A 20164-nucleotide genomic window follows, 5' to 3' on the forward strand; every position below is an offset into this window, starting at 1 on the left:
CTTTGTCTTCCTTCTGTTGTTCCTCCTCCGTCGTCCCTTTCCGCTCGTGCCGCAAGCATCAACTGTCTTGCTTACAGTCATAGTAAAAGAGCGTGGGTACCAAAATATGTATGCATGCAGAAGTTACGGTCAGAGATGTCTGTCATAGGTACGGGACTTAACGTGGGATACTCGTATTTTATGTCGTGTAAAAATATTGTGTGATGGAAAATGTACTATTTGGATGTTCATGATGAAATTCGCCGGCACGCGGCTCAACCACATTGTAACGCAAGATGGCATCAAATATTTCACAAATGATCACAGCCAAGCGAGGCGCTTCTACGTTGTTTTAGATTGTTGTTGCCTTACGCACCGCATCTCCAAAGTTCATTAGGTTCTTCATTAAACGCGGCTGAGAGCAACGGTGATTTGCAGATTAATCGACCGTCGAACACGCATGTTAACACCACAATCGCCGAGTTTGATGGTTCGTGTTCACAGGCCAGCCCAGTAAACAATTCCTTTCAAAAGCATTTCGCTGTGCCCCTGAGGGCCGGACTACCGTCACCACAACACGGCCATTGATGTAGGGGCAGGGTGACAGATGCCCTTGGCGCCGACCCCCGCACAGTACCGAATGGACACGATGAAAGCCATCGAAGCCGCCCTGAGCAAAGACGAGCAGGGAAGCAGATTCGATCTCAAAGGCGGGGACCTCAATACAGACTACTTTCCGACCGCAGCCGAGTAAGCAAGGACGCCACAGCGCCGACGTGAACTACTACTACGGAACCTACCTACATTTTTTTGCGCCAACGCCGACTGCCGCCAATATGCATCGATCCATCGGGCCAGTATCTTCAAGAATGGCTACAGCAGTGTGGCCGTGTCGCAATGTTCAACAGCTGGTATGGGCATACCAAAGTGAGGCGCACTTTTTCTGATTTGGATATCTCAGCCGGAGTTAGGTACGAAAACCACGAAGCTTCTATGGTGATGTGAAATTCATTCAAACGGGACTTTCTTAATGTTTTCAAAAGCATAACCTAAAAAAAGGTTACAAAGATGCTTCTGCCGTAACATATCCATAACCCGAAAGACAGTGACTGCATGCATATGAATGGAGCGTTTGTTACATGTGCCGATCCTGACACGAAAGAAGAGAAGAATGTGAAGCTTTTACTGGGAGGTGCTAGATAATCACGATTTTTTCTGGGCTGATTAGCAGTCCACCACAGACTACAGCCGAATTCACCGGCGGAGCGGCCATGGATGAGAAAACTGCACGACCCCAGTACTCGCGATCGCTCAAAGTCGCCTCGAGAAGCCTTTTGGGCGGCAGAGAAAACGACGATAACCTAAGGAATGGGATCTACAAATTTGTGCAAGAAGAGCAGTGTCGCACCGCTTTCGAGCCAGCCTCAAATAACGACCCTCTCGGAAATCATCCGAAAAAAAAAGTGCAGCATATGCCTGGCTCCTCGCAACCGGCGACTCAAACAGAAGCTCAAGCCTTGACCTATGCCGCCGCAATACGTAGTCACCGCTTTCGACAAGACGCCCCAAATCGTCTTCGACGTGGACCAGATGTTGCAGGACGCTCCCCCCCCCCCCCCCCGCCTCTCCTGGCCTCCGTCCGCAAGGCTTACGAGAGACGCTCAAGCAGCAGGAAATGCGATGCCTTGAGCCTTTCCGACAACCGCCGTTGTGCTTCTGTGCTAGGAGCTTCCCAGACAAAAGCCGAAGGTGTCTGGTGTCCACGACATTATTAAGAGGACTCGTTCAGTCGGAGTGGAGCCACCGGCGAGCCGAGAATGCGCAGCGCTGAGATCCGATCGCGTAGCCGTTGAATCTTGATTTGTGCGCGCCCGCTGAGCGTGCTGGGTTATGTCGTCCCGTTCTGGTCTCCTCCTCCTCTCCCTCCCCCCTTCTAGCGAGGTAGTCGTGAGGGAGACGAGCGAAATGGTACTGAGACAGCGATTTGGTATGCATTGTAGAACAGGGATGTAAGGGAAAGTCGGTTGGCAAAGCGATAACGAGGCCGGGTAGAGCTGCCGGTAAAGACTTCACGATTCGCGCTGTCGCCCAAGGTTGATTCATGGTGGCCGAGGAAGAGGCGGTGAGGTGGAAGGCGGACGCATTTGATGCCGGGTGTCTGAGTGAGAGTGAGAAGGGGCAGAAGAGCCAGGGCGGCGACAAAGGGCATCTGAAAGGCTTCTATAGACAAGTGACGTGCCGGTGCGACAACAGCGCGGCGAATGCAGCCTGTAGTGGCCCGCCCGCGGAATGTGATGGGTGTCTGGAAGACAGCGATCGCGAAGGTGTGGCCGAGAAGGAGGCACTGCAGTGCATGCTTCCGATACTGTTGGACAGACCAGTCGGGGGCAAGTAAAGGGGACTGCGGGCAGCGTGGTCGTTGCGGATAACAGAGTATGCTGCTGAATAAGCACCGTCTTCGCAGGCCGGGACATTCGATACCGGTGGAAGGGAACCGACGATGGAAGGCGGACGAGAAGAGAGGCTTGTCGCCGCAATTGAATCGGAATGCGAGGTCGGCTCAGGGGCAGCGTGAAAATGTTCACCGGGTTGTGAGAGAGAGGATATAGGCGCCTGTGCTTCGCCACAGGGGCTCGAATCAGTAGTAGGCGGGTCCTCAACAGTGGGAGTGGCAGAATACGAACACGTGTTATGGTGAGAAGACAGGAGGCAGGAGTGATGGAACAGGTGCCTGTTGTGATCACATTTGTTGGAAACGTTACCTACGGCTTACAGCGAGATCGGAAACGCAGGGAAGTCGGAGCAGTGGAAGACTTCTGGCATGCCGCTGTGCAGGCCATGAAGAGGGTGTCCGGGGCTGTGGACAACAGCACATCCCAAGCACGGTGGTTGCTTGAGAAATTGCAGGGTTGCGAGCAGTAACGAGCGCGGCAATCGTGCGCTTGGGACGAGCGGCGGCGACGAGACCAGGGCGAACGGTCTTCCCTGCGTAGTGCCTCGTAGTGCCGAGACTGGTATTAGGCGCCAGCGCGACGTGCCCGCAGGACCGTACTGTCGGAAGGCAGCTTTTCGATATCGCGGCTAAGCGCAGCAATGAACGCGAGTAGCCGCTTTAAGCGGTCGCCGGTGGCTGATCGAGCAGATGTGACAGTGAAGAGCGAGCCGCAGGCAAGACGTCCATGAGCTGGTCAGCCATTTGGGCCTGTTGAGAGATGTCTGCTGTCAACACGCTAAAGATCGCGCGCACACGCTCAGGAAGGCGTTGCAGGAACAGTTTCGTCAGCAGCAATGTGTCCACAGACGGAGAATGGTTAGCAGCCGGGTGCTCCATGCGATGTAGGAGCTCGCTGGGCTTGCGGGCAGCGAGTTTTTCTGTCTCATGCAGGTGGTGCAGGCGACGTTACTCTGATTGAGAAGTGTGCAAAATAAGTGCCGCTCGTAGAAGTCGTAAGGGCGATCATCGGGCGGGGAGAGCAGAATATCTCAGACGAGCAATGACAGGACGAAAAGCCCCCATGACATGATCGTACATGTCGTTCTGGGACGTGACGCCGCGTTGGCGAAACTTGGACTCGATGATCAGGAACCAGAGCTCCAAGTCCGAGGGCCAGAATTCGGGCAGCTGGATCGCGGGGACGTCGTGCTCATGCGGGTGCGCCTGCAGGCACGACAGGAGCGACGAGGCAGTGGAGTAAGCTGTTGCCATTGCTTCCAGGATGTGTGGCAGGCGTCGAAGGTAGCCGGGGTTTCGACCTCCGTGCAGCGGTAGGCCTAGGCTGGTGCAGGCATATGCCGGGAACAGAGGCGGGACAGCCCGAAGTCCGGAGTCACCAATTTGTAGAAGGAGCATCCCAGGTGCAAGCCGAAGGTGTCTGGGGTCCGCCAATTTATTAAGCGGACTCGCTCAGCCAGGAGGGAGCGGAACCGCCGGCAAGCCGAGAAGGCGCAGCGCCAAGTTTGGATCGCGTTGGTGTCGAATCCCGATCTGCGCACCCGCCGAGCGTGCTGGGGTATGTCGTTTTCTCGAGCCGGGTACAACGCTGCACGCTGCACTTTTATTGTGGAGAAGCCATCCACATTATACGTAAGTGCCCCTACGCACTTCTCGGTCGCGGCTGGTTCGCTATGCACACACCACACCCACCTCTTCTGTCAATTCCCGACGTCCAAGTCCGGAAGCAAATAGACAATACTGTCAACACTCTATCTGACTCCCTACGCCAAAAAAAGCCCTACACCTGGTAGCACAGCAAAATAAACCGGAGATTACTTCGCAGAATGCATCATGCTGCGACACGGCTCCCCCCGACGTGCATATCACGGGCAGGGAAATAACGTTCACAGCAGAAGTGACGCAAGCCACCCTGCGCAACCGTAAGACAAGCCACTGAGAAAAAAATATATGTGCCATCCACAGAAAAACTCTCCCATGGAGCACTTGAGCAAGGCGATAGGAGACATGTTTCCCCAATTTTGTCGACGTGGAACACAAGACCTGGGATGTCTTCCTGCCGGATACGTCTTCGCCTACAACATCGCATTGCAGGAGTCTATCTATGTTACGTATTTTGGCCTTGCCCAAGTGAGAGGCAACGACCACGCTCGGCGCCCTGCTCCCAAACGCCACCGAAGAAGACAACCTCGACGTCGCTGAATACTTTCACCGTACAGAAGAAGCCCGGTGGTTTACCCTGCGCTACTGCTCAAAGACCAGCAGCGCACAGACGCCCGAAGCTACACCCTACGCTGATGTGACCCACAGTAGAAGCCAAGTGACATAGTGGATGTGGACACCAATACGCCTTCGTGGACTGGAAGAAAAACTGTCACGGCGTCATCTCGGATCTTACATCCATCTATAATTCGACGAATAGCTGAACTGGAAATAAAGTCGTTTACGATGAAGCGACAACATCGAAGCGGGGCCGGGCATGACCAGGAGTTGTTCATGTCGTGCGCCTAAAGCCATACTATGCGTGCTATTGGATGCGGTGAATTTACACTTTCAGTGTTAATTTTTGCATACTTTTCTTTTCGTTAAAGCAAAGAGGGGAGTAATGCTGCGGAGTTTATGCGTCATGGTCAAAGCCGCCGGCACGCAGTTACCACACTATGAGGCGTCATAGGACCGGATTCATTTGCAATGATTGCAGCCAAGCGCACCTGTTTCAACGTTGTTCGAAATTGCTGTGATTGCCTTTTGCACTGTATCTCAAAAATGTTCCATCACATTTGATTTAGCAGGGCCGAGACTGTCGGAAGTTCTTTTTCCAAAGACGGCCGCGCACGCTTGTTGCAATAGCCGCCGTCGTCTTGTTCAGTTGTTTGTGGAGACAAGTGTGCCTAATAGTTTCTTTCAGAAGCCTTTTGCAGGGACCCTGAGTGTCGAACTGTCGTCACTAAAACGTGACAAGTTCCCTCTTTTACGGCGTGAGCCGCTATACGTACTCAGCACGCCCCGAACCGTCGCGTGGACGAAGCCCGCTCAAGGTTTCCGATCGAAGCGGCCAGGAGTGAACGATGAAATTACGAATAAAGAGACGGCGACGGGCGCTGCTAATAGAGATATTGTTGCTAATAGAGATAATGGCTTAATCAGTTCTGTTTCTCTCTCGCCCGGAGCGGGTGCAACTCGGAAACGAAGGGCTCGCTAACAGGCACCTCAGCCAATATTGCTTCTACGGCTGGGTGGAGAAATGAAATAAGAAGCTAAAAACATTGGGAAATCTACGCTCTGCATTTAGGTTATGATGCAATAGCGTAGTGGGTTTATGGCCATATATGCAGAAGGTTATTCTGTACTTTACATTCATAGATGCCTGGGAGTGCTCGTACCCCTCCTGGTGCAGCGGTTAAGCGATGCGCCACTGCCCTGCGATGGCAGGTGCTCCCAGCGGTGGGCGGCCCAGGTTGCTCTTTACGAGCGACCAATCGCTAATTTTACTGTCACCTGCCATGGTGTGCAGTTCGCTCACTATCCGGTGGGCAGGTTGTAATGATGCCTCAAGTTCACGTGACCTAGGTGACCCACCTGCCTCCTACGTTGCTTTCCGGACACTATGTGCCAGAGTCAGGCTCGTGATTTTTCGCTGACAACGTGGACAACTCCGACACAGTATTTTCTGGACAACGGGGCCTTTAATGCTGTCGCGTTAAAAACTGCGCGGGCGAATGGCACAGCGGCTGACGTACCGCAGTGCTGTGTTCATGCGGGTGACGCTTGCGAGGCTTGCCGTGGACCAACCTGCTGAAGCCTATTTCATTCTGTGGACAAACCCTAGGTGTGCTCGCCTTCGAGCGAGAAGCCTGTGCACAGCGTAGCTAGACCATGGAACAGTGGGTGACGAAGACCTCGCCGCAGCGAGAGCAGCGCTGGCGACAACGCTTGGAGGGCGGACCGTAAACCCCCGAACCCCAAACTTCCAGAACTGCCGTCTCGGGCCAAAATCGTGCTGTGATGACCGCGCTGGAGTTTAGTATACTATTGTCACAAAATTCGGCGCATATTCGAAAATACGGCGCCGCGCGTAAGCAATCGCGCCCGCGCGCGGTAAAATAAAGCAAAGAAACAGCGGGGAAGGGCCCCGCCCGGAGAGCGCGTAAACCTTGCGTGGGCTTTTCACTCAGCTCGCCGGCGCGGCGCCAAAGTAAGCACAGCCACGCGCGGCGTCGGTTTCTCTTGAATGCCGGAGAAGTTTATGTCCGTTGTCGACGGTGAGGGCGTGACCTTGTACGCGCTAAAGTGGTACCCTCCCCTCTTCGCTCTTGCGTCGGCGTCTTCGCATGCTCCTCAGGTCGTCGGACTGTCGCAGTGCCCGGTGAACAAATTATGTTTGGTTTATTTGTCTCTCTCTGCGTTAGTGCACTTTAGTTGCAAAGATTTTGTTGAATTTTTCTCTCTCTTTATTGTTATTGTGCACGAGTCTCATTGTATTTGTAAATCACTTCGCATCTGCTCGTACGAGCGATTGTGAAATACTCTATCGCCTTTTTGCTGTATAAACTTTGTTTTGTTTTCTGAACCTTTGGCTCCGACCCATTCTCTGGCTTGCGACCCGCGAAAGCTGGGCACGAAACGACCATCCCCCTTGTCACTTGGTAGCTGGTCTCCGGCTGAGCTTGCCACGCTTAGTCGAGGGCATCTCCTCTGTGACCGAGACCGCTACCACCACACGCTCTAAGGGTGTCTTGGAGCGCACGCAAAAGTGCGCGAAGTGTTGACAAATATAAAGCGTCAGCACGACTTAGCGCTTTTGCCGCCCAGCCGCCAGCTCAGGACGATTGTTCAGCCGATTTTTTTACTCAAGTGCGTGAAAACAAAACTAGTGCTTCTGCCTACATGTCAAATTAGATATGGCGCGGGGGGGGGGGGGGGGGGGGCTACTATGATTAAAAAGATGATCGTCTAGCTTTGTTAGGCCAGGATATACATAGCGAAAGCGCGGCAACATCTTGTCCGGAAGAGTTAATATATGAAACCCGTGCATTCACTAAATGCGCCGTCGTGACGGAATGGTAGCGACTCCGCGTCAAACACCAAAGGCCCTGGTTCGATTTCCAGCCTCGACACTGGGTTTGTTTTTCATTCAGTGAGTGTGAGGGAGTTTCAGTTGGTCCCGCCGCCGACCACGTGGTTGGTCACGCGGTTGGTCACCTGGTGCGGAGCAGCTGCCGTCGGCGCGGCGCTACAGTAGCGGCGCCGTGGCTGGTCACGTGGTGCGGTGCGACCACGGTGGGAGTTCGAGCACGGCGAAACTGCGAGTTCGTGGCGAATGTAGCTTTCGCTACAACGAGATGACGCAGGCCTATAGAGCCTCGCGCCAGCTCTACCCCCCGCCCCACCCCTCCCTAGATAACAAACACGCAACACTCTGGCGCAAACTAGACACACACACTCTCCTCACCCCTGACCCTAGCCCACTATCATCCCTCCTTCCCCACTCCTGCCTGCACCTTGTGCCCAGAACCCTTCGCCTCCTCCCTCCACATCCTCTCCCTCTGCCCGGCGGACGCTCCCGCGCGCGGCCTAGAGGACCTCAAGACCTGGGAGGACTGGGAGACCCTGCTGCACTCAGAGGACCCGGCCGTGCAGACCATCGCCACAGGCCGGGCTGCCAGTGTTATGGACCTTAGGGACATAAACACTTGGGTGAAGTGGGGTCGTGCGGGGACCCAGGGGCATGCCCCGATTTCCTCTGGACAATAAAGTTTTTCTCTCTATCTCTCTCTCTACAATAGCCTGTCAGTATCGCGCGCAGTGCATGAATATGTTCATTCGCACCCGTCATCCCATGCACGACTGGTGGTTGCATCACTGGGATGGAAAGAGCCCCAGTGTCCGGCTGTCCGTGCAGGAGACTCGACCGACTCTGCGGATATTGTTAGTCTGTTTACAAATGTCGGCTTACAAGTGCGCAGCAGGCGTGCCGGAATTTGTCCATGTGTACATTCTTTAATAGGGGCCCCAACATAAAGTTTGCCGCACGACGACAGCTCCGTGCTCCTCCCGTAGCGGCGGAATTCTGAAGCGTCGATCGGGCGTGACGGCGCCGCGGCGCTCTGACTGGACGTGTTCGCATGCTGCGAGCGCTTTCTTTCTCCGCGTGCTGCTCGCACCCGTCTCCTCGCGGGCGCGGTGGATTCAAGCACAGCCTGACGACTGCACCGATTATGTCCATCCCTGGGCAGTTTTTACGCTGTGATCGAAGTGGCACGCGGCACCGTGGTCGCCTAAAGGCGGGGAAGCATCTTGCTTGATTTGTGGGCTTCCCTGAAATGACACATTTGCTTACTGCCGTGTGTGCTGTCGACAGAAATTACCCAGGTGGCAGGGATCGTTCAATGTGAAGTACCGGTGCAGTATCGGGCGCTGGAGGATTGATTAAAGAATAGTTCTAATGATCCATCACCTGCGGGAACAGGAGAGTGCGCTGGCGGGCACTTAATATACGTGCACTTACTCGGCCGGCACCATGTAAACTGGCAGCGCATAGAACTGTGAAGGCGAGGATGGCAGACGCAATTCCACATGTGAACTAACCTTGTGTCTGTCGTGCACACGCGGTAGCAGTGTGGCTCTGCAGATTACAGACTGCAGACCTCGGGCGGCCGTGCAATAGTGTTTCGTGCCCCGTCGATGCGCATCAGAACTGAGTCGTGTCAGTGGTTTGTAAGTTTACGTCCTGAGGCTTTACGCAGATTGTGCGCAAAGCCGCTTTTGAAGCGCTCCGGATTAACAGATATTATTTTTAGATATCTGTATGATATATACGCCATCTGCTGTAAATACGACCATACGGCAGAAGCGGCTAGGCAAGCGCGACACCAGGAGGAGCGGCAATGCGTTCCCATATTGGTCGTATTAGGCGCACGCCCATGATAAAACTCTCGAAGCTCAACAGAATGGGATTCAGTAATGCGCACCGACATCGTGAAATGCGCTTTCGTATTTCGCACAAATCTAAACGTGGCGCGATTCGACCTGTGGCACTGGGGTGAGCAGCCTAGCGCCAAAGCCATTGAAACACCTCGGAAAGGGAACCGAAAAAGGTAGCAGAAACATGTCACCAGCACGCACGGCGGAAGCAAGCAGATCGAGCGGAGCTAGCCCAATTTGAAGACACGAATAAAAAAAAAACACGCACAACGCATTCGTGCAGCAGTTTCGTGGGAAGGTAGGCTTTAATTTCAGTTTTCAATTCGTACACCACGTGGTTATGCGCTCTGGGCACAAAACTAGGGCGTGACGAATACAGTGCTCTTTTGAACCGTTTACTTGACGCCGCGCACACGAGATGCGCGGCGATGATGAAGGTCCCCCAAAAGGTCCTCCTGCCCCTCTTATTGCGGCTTTCCGCAAGACGCTCTCGATCAGTTCGAACAACTCCCTGTTGGTAGTGGGCGACTTTAACGCCAATCACATCAGTTGGGGGTACCGCAAGAACTGTCGCAAAGGCACCTCCCGGTGGTCATTCATTCAGGACGAAGGCCACTCCCTTTTGAATGACACCACGATCCCCATCCGTATTGGTTCCAGTGTTCAGCACAACACCAGCCCAGACCTCACAATTAGCAAACACATTCGCGACAGCCGATGGATCAACACGACACACTCCTTTGGCAGCGACCATTATATCATTTCCACAGAGGTCAATATCTCTTCCATTACCTTGCCAAAACGACGAGGGACACAGGTGGTGGATTGGGACAAATTCCGCCAACTTCGGCGCCTAACCCCGAACACTATCACGGACCTCTCTGAATGGACCGCCAGTCTCAACCGCGATGTCGCCCGCGCTACCTCCAGAATTCCCGAACCCGAGGACACGTCGGCTGCTGACAGCCGGCTCCTCCACATGTGGGAAGCACATGCCAGCCTGCAAAGGCGCTGGCTCAATCAAAAGCACAATCGGCCCCTCAAACGCCGTATCGCTCATCTCGTACGCGAGATTGAAACACGTGCACGCGACCTGGCCCATCAACAATGGGGACAGGTCTGCGATCGCATGAGTGGCAATTTAGGTCTCAAAGACACCTGGTCCCTCCTCAGATATCTTCTGGGCCCGAATTACGGAACTCGCTCTAAAGTTGTAGAGCGTTACGTCAAAATGACGACAGCATGACGACAAGGCGAGACGTCAACGCGTGACGGAACGCGGAATCAACCAATGGCTAGTAGGGTGCCGCCCCGGAAGAGTTTATTTGCACGACAAGAGGCCGATTTGCACGGCAAGGGGCCATATGCTAACTTTTTTATAAGAACACGCAGTGAATAAGATAAACATTGTTTTAATCTTTCATAAAAGTGTATTTCACTCTCACTGCAATGAAGCAAAACAAGAAGAACATTCACTTTTGCAAATAACTGCTTTCGTGGGTAAGTTGTGTTGCCATGAGGGCGCGCTGGCAGATGTAAACAGTGAACATGGCGGCCTTCAAGAAAACAGCTGATCCCAAGGCTAGTTCCTGCTTTTTTACGCGTCGTCTGAAATCAGGGTTCTATTTGGTTGTCCAAAGTGCGCGGATAACAATTATCGAAGCCAGTGCAGGTCACGGGCCTCCAGAAAGGAACCTGCACGAAACGTCGGGCCCGAAAATCGACGAAGACAACTTGAGGTAAGCCTGTGTTATTGGTTTAAAGATGCCACATGCCAACCATATGATTTGGGTTCTATTTCTTTCGCTTTAGCAAATACAAGGCGTCCACGAAGCACGGATTGTTGGATAAAATCAACTTTTTTCGCTTAATAAACGTCTGGCACAAATGATTCATTTGCGAAGGAGCAAGAACCAAGCAAGGCGGTTTGACGCACGCTAACAACCTTGCTTGTTTTCGGTCGTTCTTGGCTGGGCTATGAGTTGCTGCAGCGCAGCACACGCATATGTTCCTGTAAAAACATATTAGCCCAAACTCAGAGCAAAGGTTTTTCTCGGTTATTCCCTGCTTTTGAAAAGCCGAACAGAAACTATTCCCTGTTTGTTTTCCCGCTGTGTTCGCTGCTGAAATTCTCTCAGCGGGAATTATAGTCTCGAAATGGCGCGAACACGAAGAATATCGAGCGAGCAAGAGCTAATCATAATAGAGTTTATGGAGAGCCATCCGCTCTTGGCTTGGGCTTCTGCCGACCTAACAAACTCATACACAGCTGTTTAAAAGCGCGAGCTGTGGAACCAGCTTGCGTCGATTCTCAACAACAAGGGGTCGGTTGTTTAAAAACATGATGTCTGTGTCTTGCGCCTTGCTAGCACTGTTTATTCCATCTGTGGTGTATTTTAGTCTCGGAGGAGGTGCAGGAATGCATAGACAAGTGGTTGAGCATTATTGATTGCTTCTCTTTTGCAAGTGCTCTTTTAGTTTCATGGTTTGCCAGTACCAATCAGCCGCACCTTTTACCCTGTTACAGCAGAGGAGATAAACGGGGAGCCTCAGCAAGTTGTCGACAAGACACACTGAGCCCCACAGACCGTGAGTTGGCTTGCCATTATTCAAGCTCCATACTACCCTTTCTGGCAGCTGCTTGAAAGTAATAGCACTATACTCTCTTGCAGCATTTGCAGCAGTGGCCAAAATACTGCAGTGATTCCACAGTATACACAAAACTATCTCTCTCTGGCTTTGCCACGCAGTGCAGAATGTTTATTTCTCTTGCAGGTGAGGCTGTGATATCTCCTAGCAGTCTAGAAAATGTGCACATGAAATATGCTACAACAATGCTGCTCAAGATTGCTGTCCTGTATATTTATGTCAAGTCCTCTAACACATTGTACCAAATGTTTTGCGTATTCCACCACGTGATGAGCACATTTTCTTTCCCGACAGCTACACCGGTGCCCTCGCCGCAGCCCTCAGAGCAGCACACACCAGAACCCCCACTGCAGCCCTCACCGCGCGCCACGCCTAGCCTTCTTGGGAAGCGACGGCGAGACGATGGGGCCAATGAGGTGTTGCGCCAGACGCTGTATGAATCGCATCGTTTGGATTCCCTTACTGAGGCCCGGGACCGCCAGGACGCTGCTTTTCAGCAGAGTATGCTGGAGGTGTGTACGCACTGCGCACACTGCACTTTGAAGAGTCGAAGCCGTCACCTGAAGCATTAATATCAGTGCTCTCTTTGAGCACCTCTACTTCTGTTTTGACGCCTCTTGTGGGAGGTGGTTGGGACAGCTGAGTTTATGAAACTGGCACGAGTCTTCTACAGCCATACCTTGTCCAAAATATCTCAGCACCTGAAATTTTACATAAAGCTTAAGCGAGATCTCAAAATTGGTTGTCAGTAATAATTTGTAATTGGAAGTATTTTTACATGCAGGCCATACGGGAGGTGACAGATGCTGTGCAGCCGTCAAATGGGCAGCAAGAGCTGCTCATCCGGAACGTGAACCTACTGATGCTAATCTTACAAAAGTAGCTTCAGCCACCTGCACCACATTGAGTTGTTCATATTTATTTGCATTATTTGCTTGTTTTTATTTTTATTAAAGAACATCTTCATATGTTTATATTTATTCAAGAACATTATTTACTTCTCTGCCAGGGGCAGACTCATTGAACTATTTTTAGTTTGCTTGTCAAAATTTCTGTTTTTTGTGTTTATATTTATTTACATTGCTTCTCTGCCAGGTTTCTGTTTTTTATTTATTCAAGATCATCTCTGCCATGTGCCATAGCATCATTTTTTTATTTCTTGTAAGCTCTGCAGGCCCGAATGCTTCACACTGTTTATTCCAGTTATGTAATTTAAGCTCTGCCAGGTGTGAAAGCCTCCTATACTCTTTTATTTTTCATTCCTTTCAAATGTTTACCTGCGGCTGTGGCAGGTGCATAAGGTGCAGTTTCTAGTGCTTGTTTTCTTTCATTGAAATATGTGGGCAAGTGCAATATGTGGGGCAAAGTTGTTCTGAAGTGACTGTAGTTATGAAGGGCATCATAATATGGGCATTCTGGAAAAATTTTGAGCACTTCGATTTTGTGTCTGTTAAGGTTGTTCGCATGTTCCTGAGTCGTTTTTTTTCGCATTACTTTTCCTGTTTTTCCGTATAGTGTCCATTGTGTGCATTGTAACATGTTCTATCCTCAGTAGACCCGAGGAAAAATGAGGCTTGCCAGCATTCGTCCAAAGTCACTTCTGAACTAGTGTTGAATGCAGGCAAAAAAAAAATTTGGGGGACGCTTGAGCTCCGCCTTTAAAGGTATGATGCAACAATGTTAATGGCTCTCGTTTGTGGGTCCCTTTACAACTTCAAACGCAGCCATGTTGGCATCATCGTCTGTGATACTCGTGTGTCTTTTACACGTAACATGGTTTTTTAGTCCAGTAAAACCTACGAAGAGCAATGCCTTGTGTAGCACTTGCTGTGCATTCCACCAGTTATGTAATGTGTTTCAGCAAAGTGCAAACCAGGGCTACATCGGGCCTACAAGTATGCACAACATGCCAAATCTGTGATTATTAGCATTCAAGCTGGCAGTCAATCTGAATCTTTTTTTTAAGGGCAAACAGCGCGTAAGACTTAGACAGAAAGCAAAGAAAACATAGGACGAGCGCTCATCCTGTGTTTCCTCTGCTTTCCGGCTATGTCTTTCGCACTGTTCGCCTTAAAAATGTACACCCAACTCGCCTGTTTGGCCACAGTGTAAGATACTACTGTTCTTGTGCAATCTCTGCGCAGCACTCGACAAGGCATATGCAAATCACTGTGGATGCTGCATGCTTTTGTTTCCCTGCTGTGTGTTACAGTTGGGAAACTAGTATGAACAGCTGTGGCGAAAAAAATTATTGTGACCAATGAATAAACGTGGTGCAAAAACAAACGCTTTACTGGTGCCTAGCAGTCTCCACACTACACTTCTCCCTCGTGCACATTCATCAAACACATAGAGACCGCAAGCAACTGTTTGCCTAAATGGGCAGGTCGACGTAAGCAACAGCGAAAGACGGTGTACAAGGATGCATTTCACTTGTTGGACGAGCTGTTCGGCGTGTATTTCGACTTGAGAAGGACAAAGTGCAGTAGCTGTGCGGCAATCTTGCTGATGCACTGAAAGGCATACTGGTGACCACGGCCGGTGGAGCAGCAGTTGGTGTGCGCACTTCATATCTTGCTACTGGAGGCTTTCAAGCACATGTAAGAAAAAGTAATTTACAAATGCTGGAATGTGGCTACCAGTGGCCAAGGGCATCATATCACACAGGGGCTCACGCACTAGCACAGGGCAATGGCACTGCCCGTAGCAAGAGTGGCTGCGACAACTCGCCACGCCAGCACGGCGAGTCATTGCAGCCACAGCTGCCAGATGGTCGGGGGCTTACTGCCGCTGGTGCTGCTGTTGCCGCTGCTGCTGTCGCCGAACCATCTGCAGGTGTGATTGCCTCTGCGGACGGGTTGTGCCAAAGAGGTCAATGATACGGTCTCGCATGGCTCTACCACGCAGGTAGGTCATGCGGGATCCTGTCCCCGCCAAGTACCCGGCAAGCAGAGGTGGTTCATTGTTGTCAGGGTCATCAGTAGTGTCGTCTTCGTCTGCAGCCAGGGCTTCTTCAAGACAGATGTTGTGCAACGCAGCACACGCTGCAATGATGACCACCGCCCGCTCCGGCTCGTAGTGGAGTGTCCGGTACCTTTGAAGGCACCGGAAGCGGCTTTTGAGAACTCCAATGCAGCGTTCCACAACACATCGCATTGAGGCGTGTGCTGCGTTGTACTGCCCTTCTGCAGTGTTTGCACCAGGATGCCCTAACACTGGTCTGAGCAGCCACGGCTCCAGTGGATATCCACTGTCTCCTGCACGACCAAAATTTGCAGTGAAGTGTGTTGTTGCCTATGTAATAATTGATTCATATCAAGCAGCTCAAAGCCAGTATGCTGACCCAGAATTCATAGGCATGCAGAAGATTCATGACTAAGGGGTACCTCTGTAAGCACAGCCTTCTAGGTTAATGATGTACTGTGATATCCTACACGACAATAACGATGTGCACACCTCTTCTGCCTTGGAGTTTTACGCTTGAAATACGATTCACTTTATAACAATGTTTCTTGTGCCTCTGCACCAGCAGTAACAGTAAATACACAAAAATACGATACATCATACTGTTGCATGTCGTCCATGTTATAACCCGCCTCATTTAGGTATGAGCCACTGCTGTAGCTTAATACGTGCTGTCGAAGTGGCCCGATGATCAATAGGCTGCTTACCCAGAAGAAACTCTCCATCCTCCAGCAGCCCGTGCTCCACCTTCCGACGCAGCCGTGAGTAGCGCCAAGAAAAGGTATCGTGACAGGACCCCGGGCAGCGAGGGTCGACCGCAAGGATCTTCATGTTTGCGTCGCAGATCTGCGAGAAACACAGGCAGACAATCTTGGATCTGAACTTCCATTGTCGAGGTCGCGGCTTTCGAACCCATGCGGTCAGAAAACCAGTCTACTCACGATCATGGTGTTCATCGCGTAGTGTCCTTTGCGGATCCAGAATGCTGCCCGGTTTGCTGGGTCTCCCTACGGCGCTTTTATGGCAATCAGCGTGCCGTCGACGCAGCCGACGATGCCGGGGATGGTGCCGCGGGGAAGGAAGGTCGCCTTCGCTGCCGCTTTTTCATCGGGGTGCGCCGGGAAACGCATCCATCCCTTCTGTGCGCCGACTTGGCCGATGGCCTCAGCCACACGCCGCACGCACTTGCTTACCGTCGGTCGTGCAAGGCCGACGGTCTACTCGTTGCCGACACACACTTGAAAGGCCCCGTAGGCAAAAAGCGGAGAGCGCACAGTACCTGCCGCCGCACCGACAAAGCGCTCGTCCGTACGCCTCGCAGCTTGTCTGCAAGTTCGCCGCACAACCACTCCACTTTGTCCTTATCGAGTCGAAATAGCCGACGGAACAGCTCGTCCGGCAAGTCATACGCGTCCTCGTACACCGTCCTTCGTCGTTGCTGGCGCCGACGTTGTCGCCTCCGCCACCAATAAATAGCAGACGCCGCCACCGCCATTTTCCCTCTAAAACTCTTTAGACCGACTCTTCGCGGTCGCAAAAAACAGTCTAAAACCGCGGGCATAATTAGGTGTTCAACGTCATGCGTTTTTTCTTGTCCGTGACGCCTTTGCAGCTTCCCGTGACGCAGCTTTTCAAAATGGCGCCGGCGACCAATAGGAGCGGGCGTTTTAGAGCGCTCTCAATTGTAGAGCGGTCGGAGCGAGTTCCGTAATCCGGGCCCTGGACCCGGGTCACTCGAAGGCCACCCAACGCAAGCATGTCACACGCATCTTGCTCCAGCTCCCCCTCTCAGACGATGCACTCCTCCAAGCCCTCCAAGATCAATATCTCCCCACCACCCCTCCCACCCCCCTCCCCCCGTATATGGTAGACCCCAACCTGGAACTCGACGCGGACATCTCTCCGGCGGAGGTTCGGGCGGCCATGCACAAACTTGGGACCCCGACCGCCCCCGGCGCTGACAGAGTCACCAACAAGGCGCTCCGCAATCTCGACGGCCAGTCCGTGGAGGCTGTTGCAGACTTGTTCAATCACTGCTGGCGAACGGGAACCCTCCCTTCGCAGTGGACTCATGCCTGGATAACTTTCATCCCCAAGCCAGGAAAGCCTCTTGAGATAAGGAATCTCCGTTCCATTTCCCTTACGTCTTGCATCGGCAAGCTCTTTGAGCACGTCGTCCTTGGTCGCCTCCAGGAACACATGGACGGTAACCTCCTCTTCCCCCCAACGATGGCTGGTTTCCGTCCCCACCTCTCCACCCAAGATATCATGCTTCAGCTCTCAGAAGACGTCCTCCACCCCCGAAACACGAGGTGCACGCGCGCGGTGCTGGCCCTGGATCTAAAGCAGGCATTCGACAATGTACAGTACTCACGGATTGAAATAGGACATTCGGAGCGCTAACCTTGCAGTGCCACGCGGCATGTGGTAAACCACAGGCCGGCTCATTGGCTACTGGAAGGAACAATTCTGCTTTGTAGATGTTCTCCCTCTCGCGCCATACCACAATGCACCACCTTGGTTTCATGAGCGTCTACGGGCGGCACTCCATGAAGCGACGGCCACGCGCTCCGAATGTCCTATTTCAATCCGTGAGTACTGTACATCATTCGGCCATCTTGGACACCCTGTCGCGCCTACACGTCGGCACTCGTACCCATCAGTACATCTCAGCCTTCCCCAGCCACCGCACAGCTGAAATCACTTTTGGCTCACTCTCCTTTCCTGTTTTCACCCTCGGTAGCCGAGGTACTCCTCAGGGATCGGTACTCTCCCCGCTTCTATTTAATATAACTCTCATCCCTATGGCAAAGGCTCTTTCAGCCATTCCCGCCCTCTCGCACTCTTTATATGCCGACGACATCACCCTGTGGACCTCCACGGGTCATGTCGGCACCATTGCAGAGACACTACAAGCGGGGGCAGATGTGGTGACCTCCTATGCCCATCAGGTCGGCCTTGCATGCTCTCCCACAAAATCGGAACTTCTGGTCCTTCGCCCCCCCCCCCCCCTCGGGGAAGACTAGACAAAACTCCCACACCTGGCATCGATGTCACCATTGATGCCACCCGCATACCAGAGGTAGACAAAGTTCGCATCCTGGGGATGATTCTCCAGAACAATGACAAGAACACTGCCACAAGCACCAAGCTCATTGCTACTGTTCAACAAACCGTTCGCCTCATCAGATGAATCGCTAACAAACATCGAGGCATGCGGGAACACGACCTCCGCCGCCTGATCCAGGCTTTCGTCCTTAGCCGGATAGTATACTACCTGCCCTATCTCTTCCTCTCCCGAGTAGAGGAGAACAAAGTCAACTGCCTCATCCGTCAGGCGTACAAGACGGCCCTCAACCTCCCCCAGCACACGTCGAATGAACGCCTTCTTAAGATGGGCGTACACAACACCCTCGCCGAGCTCACCGAGGCCCATCGATCTGCCCAACTTGATCGGCTCTCCTCCTCCCTAGCCGGCCGTCACATTCTTGACGCCATTGGCCTAAACCCCCCCGGCTATTATACCCACACCTTCTTCCTCCACACCGCACACGGGACCTCATCACCATTCACCCCCTCCCCAAGAACATGCTTCCGGAGCATCACGCGGCTCGCCGTGCTGCTCGGGCTGCAGCCCTACACAAACACTAAGGCGCACAGCCGGAGAGCGTCTACGTCGACGCAGCCTCTTACACCTCCTCTTCCGCCTTTGCACTGGCGGTAGTGTCCAATTCGTACACCCCTATTACGGCAGGCACTGTCATTGCATCCACTCCTGCGGAAGCGGAGGAGGCAGCTGTAGCCTTAGCCGTCGCTACTACATCGGCGACCCGCATTTTCAGAGACTCGAAGACCGCGGTCCGTAACTTTGCGAAAGGCCGCATCTCCGAACCCGCTTTCCGGCTTCTAAGCCGGTCTCCCGCCCCTACCAGACCTATTTAGCTTCTCTGGGTCCCGGCCCACGCCAGCCACCCAGGTAACGAGGTGGCTCATTCTTTAGCTCGAGGTTTCGTCAGCCGAGCAGGAGCCGCCGACGCCTGGGGAGACGCTCGAGATTGAATGGTCGCGTATCACGAGATCACTCTACACTACAGTGAGCAACGGCTAACGTATCCCCCTCCGCACAAGTCTCTCACTAAATTGCAGCAGGTGACGTGGCGACAGCTACAATCCCGCACCTTCCTCTCCCCTGCCCACTTAGCCCTGGTTCACCCGGGACTGTTCACGCCAGTATGCACCCTCTGCGGCGCTCCGAAAGCGGATTTTGCACACATTCTTTATTCTTGCTCTGAGATCCTTCCACCAGACGATTGGCAACTCACAGACCTCGAGCGATGGGAGGCTGCGGTTTCCAGTTCTGACCCGGCTGCCCAACGGCAGCTAGTGGACTGGGCTTTGGAAGTCGCTGAGAAGCATCACCTTCCGGCCACAACACGCATCCAAGAGTAATCCCATCACTAGGATGTAACAATTAAGGCTTGCTCTACTTTATAAAGTTTTCCGCGACCACCACACGAGATGCTCCCTCTATAGCACAAGAGCGCGCGCAAAATTTTCGCAGCAGTGCCAAAGCGCGAGGACAACCCGCGTGCGGGCGCGCTCTCTCTCACAAAGGCGTCCATGCACGAGCGGATAGAGCATAGCGTTCGCGAAGAAAGCTCCTCGCACATTGGCGCGGAAGCGCGAGCCAGCAAGAAAGAGCGCGCGCGCTCAAAACTAGTTTCCTTCACGTGCGACGAGGCAGACGCACAAAAGTCAGTGGTGAAGCTCGTCGTCCTATCCGATCAAATAGGAGTCGCTCGGAGAGGGTGCTGTTCACTGGTGTCCGCAGCGCCCTCTGGCCCAGGTTGTGTCCCCTAGAACTACACCAGTGAATGAAACGCTCCCACTACTTTTCAAGCACCTGCCCGAACCCGCATTGTTTATTACTAGAATATTGTTACGAGGAATTCGAAGGAGACCCTCCGGAGAATACACGTAAAAACTGCGGCGGTTCCTAAGAGGTCCGAGCGCGCGAGCGAGAGAGACCCATCTTCTTTCTCTACAAATGCAGGCGATTCTGCTTCTTCTACAGCGGAACGTATCACTTCCCCCTCTTCTGCAGCATCGCCACGATGCGGCTAGGAGGGAAATGTCAGCAAAAACACAGCTGCAGTGAACCGCTGTTTAGCCAGGTAGTCTCTCATGGTAAGGCTT

General features: G+C 52.8%; 1 protein-coding gene and 1 long non-coding RNA gene across 2 annotated transcripts in view; both read left to right on the forward strand.

The window, feature by feature from the left end:
* The window catches only part of LOC144120310 (neprilysin-1-like), a 78318-nt gene that overhangs the window by 16594 nt on the left and 41560 nt on the right, over positions 1-20164 (forward strand). The window lies entirely within an intron of this gene.
* LOC144119386 (uncharacterized) lies at positions 11755-12857 on the forward strand. Its single transcript, XR_013312346.1, has 3 exons — positions 11755-11944; positions 12299-12516; positions 12789-12857. It is a non-coding gene; the product is annotated as an uncharacterized LOC144119386 (long non-coding RNA).

The sequence above is a fragment of the Amblyomma americanum genome, chromosome 2 (genome assembly GCF_052857255.1).
Source record: "Amblyomma americanum isolate KBUSLIRL-KWMA chromosome 2, ASM5285725v1, whole genome shotgun sequence".
NCBI classification, from domain to species: Eukaryota; Metazoa; Arthropoda; class Arachnida; order Ixodida; family Ixodidae; genus Amblyomma; species Amblyomma americanum.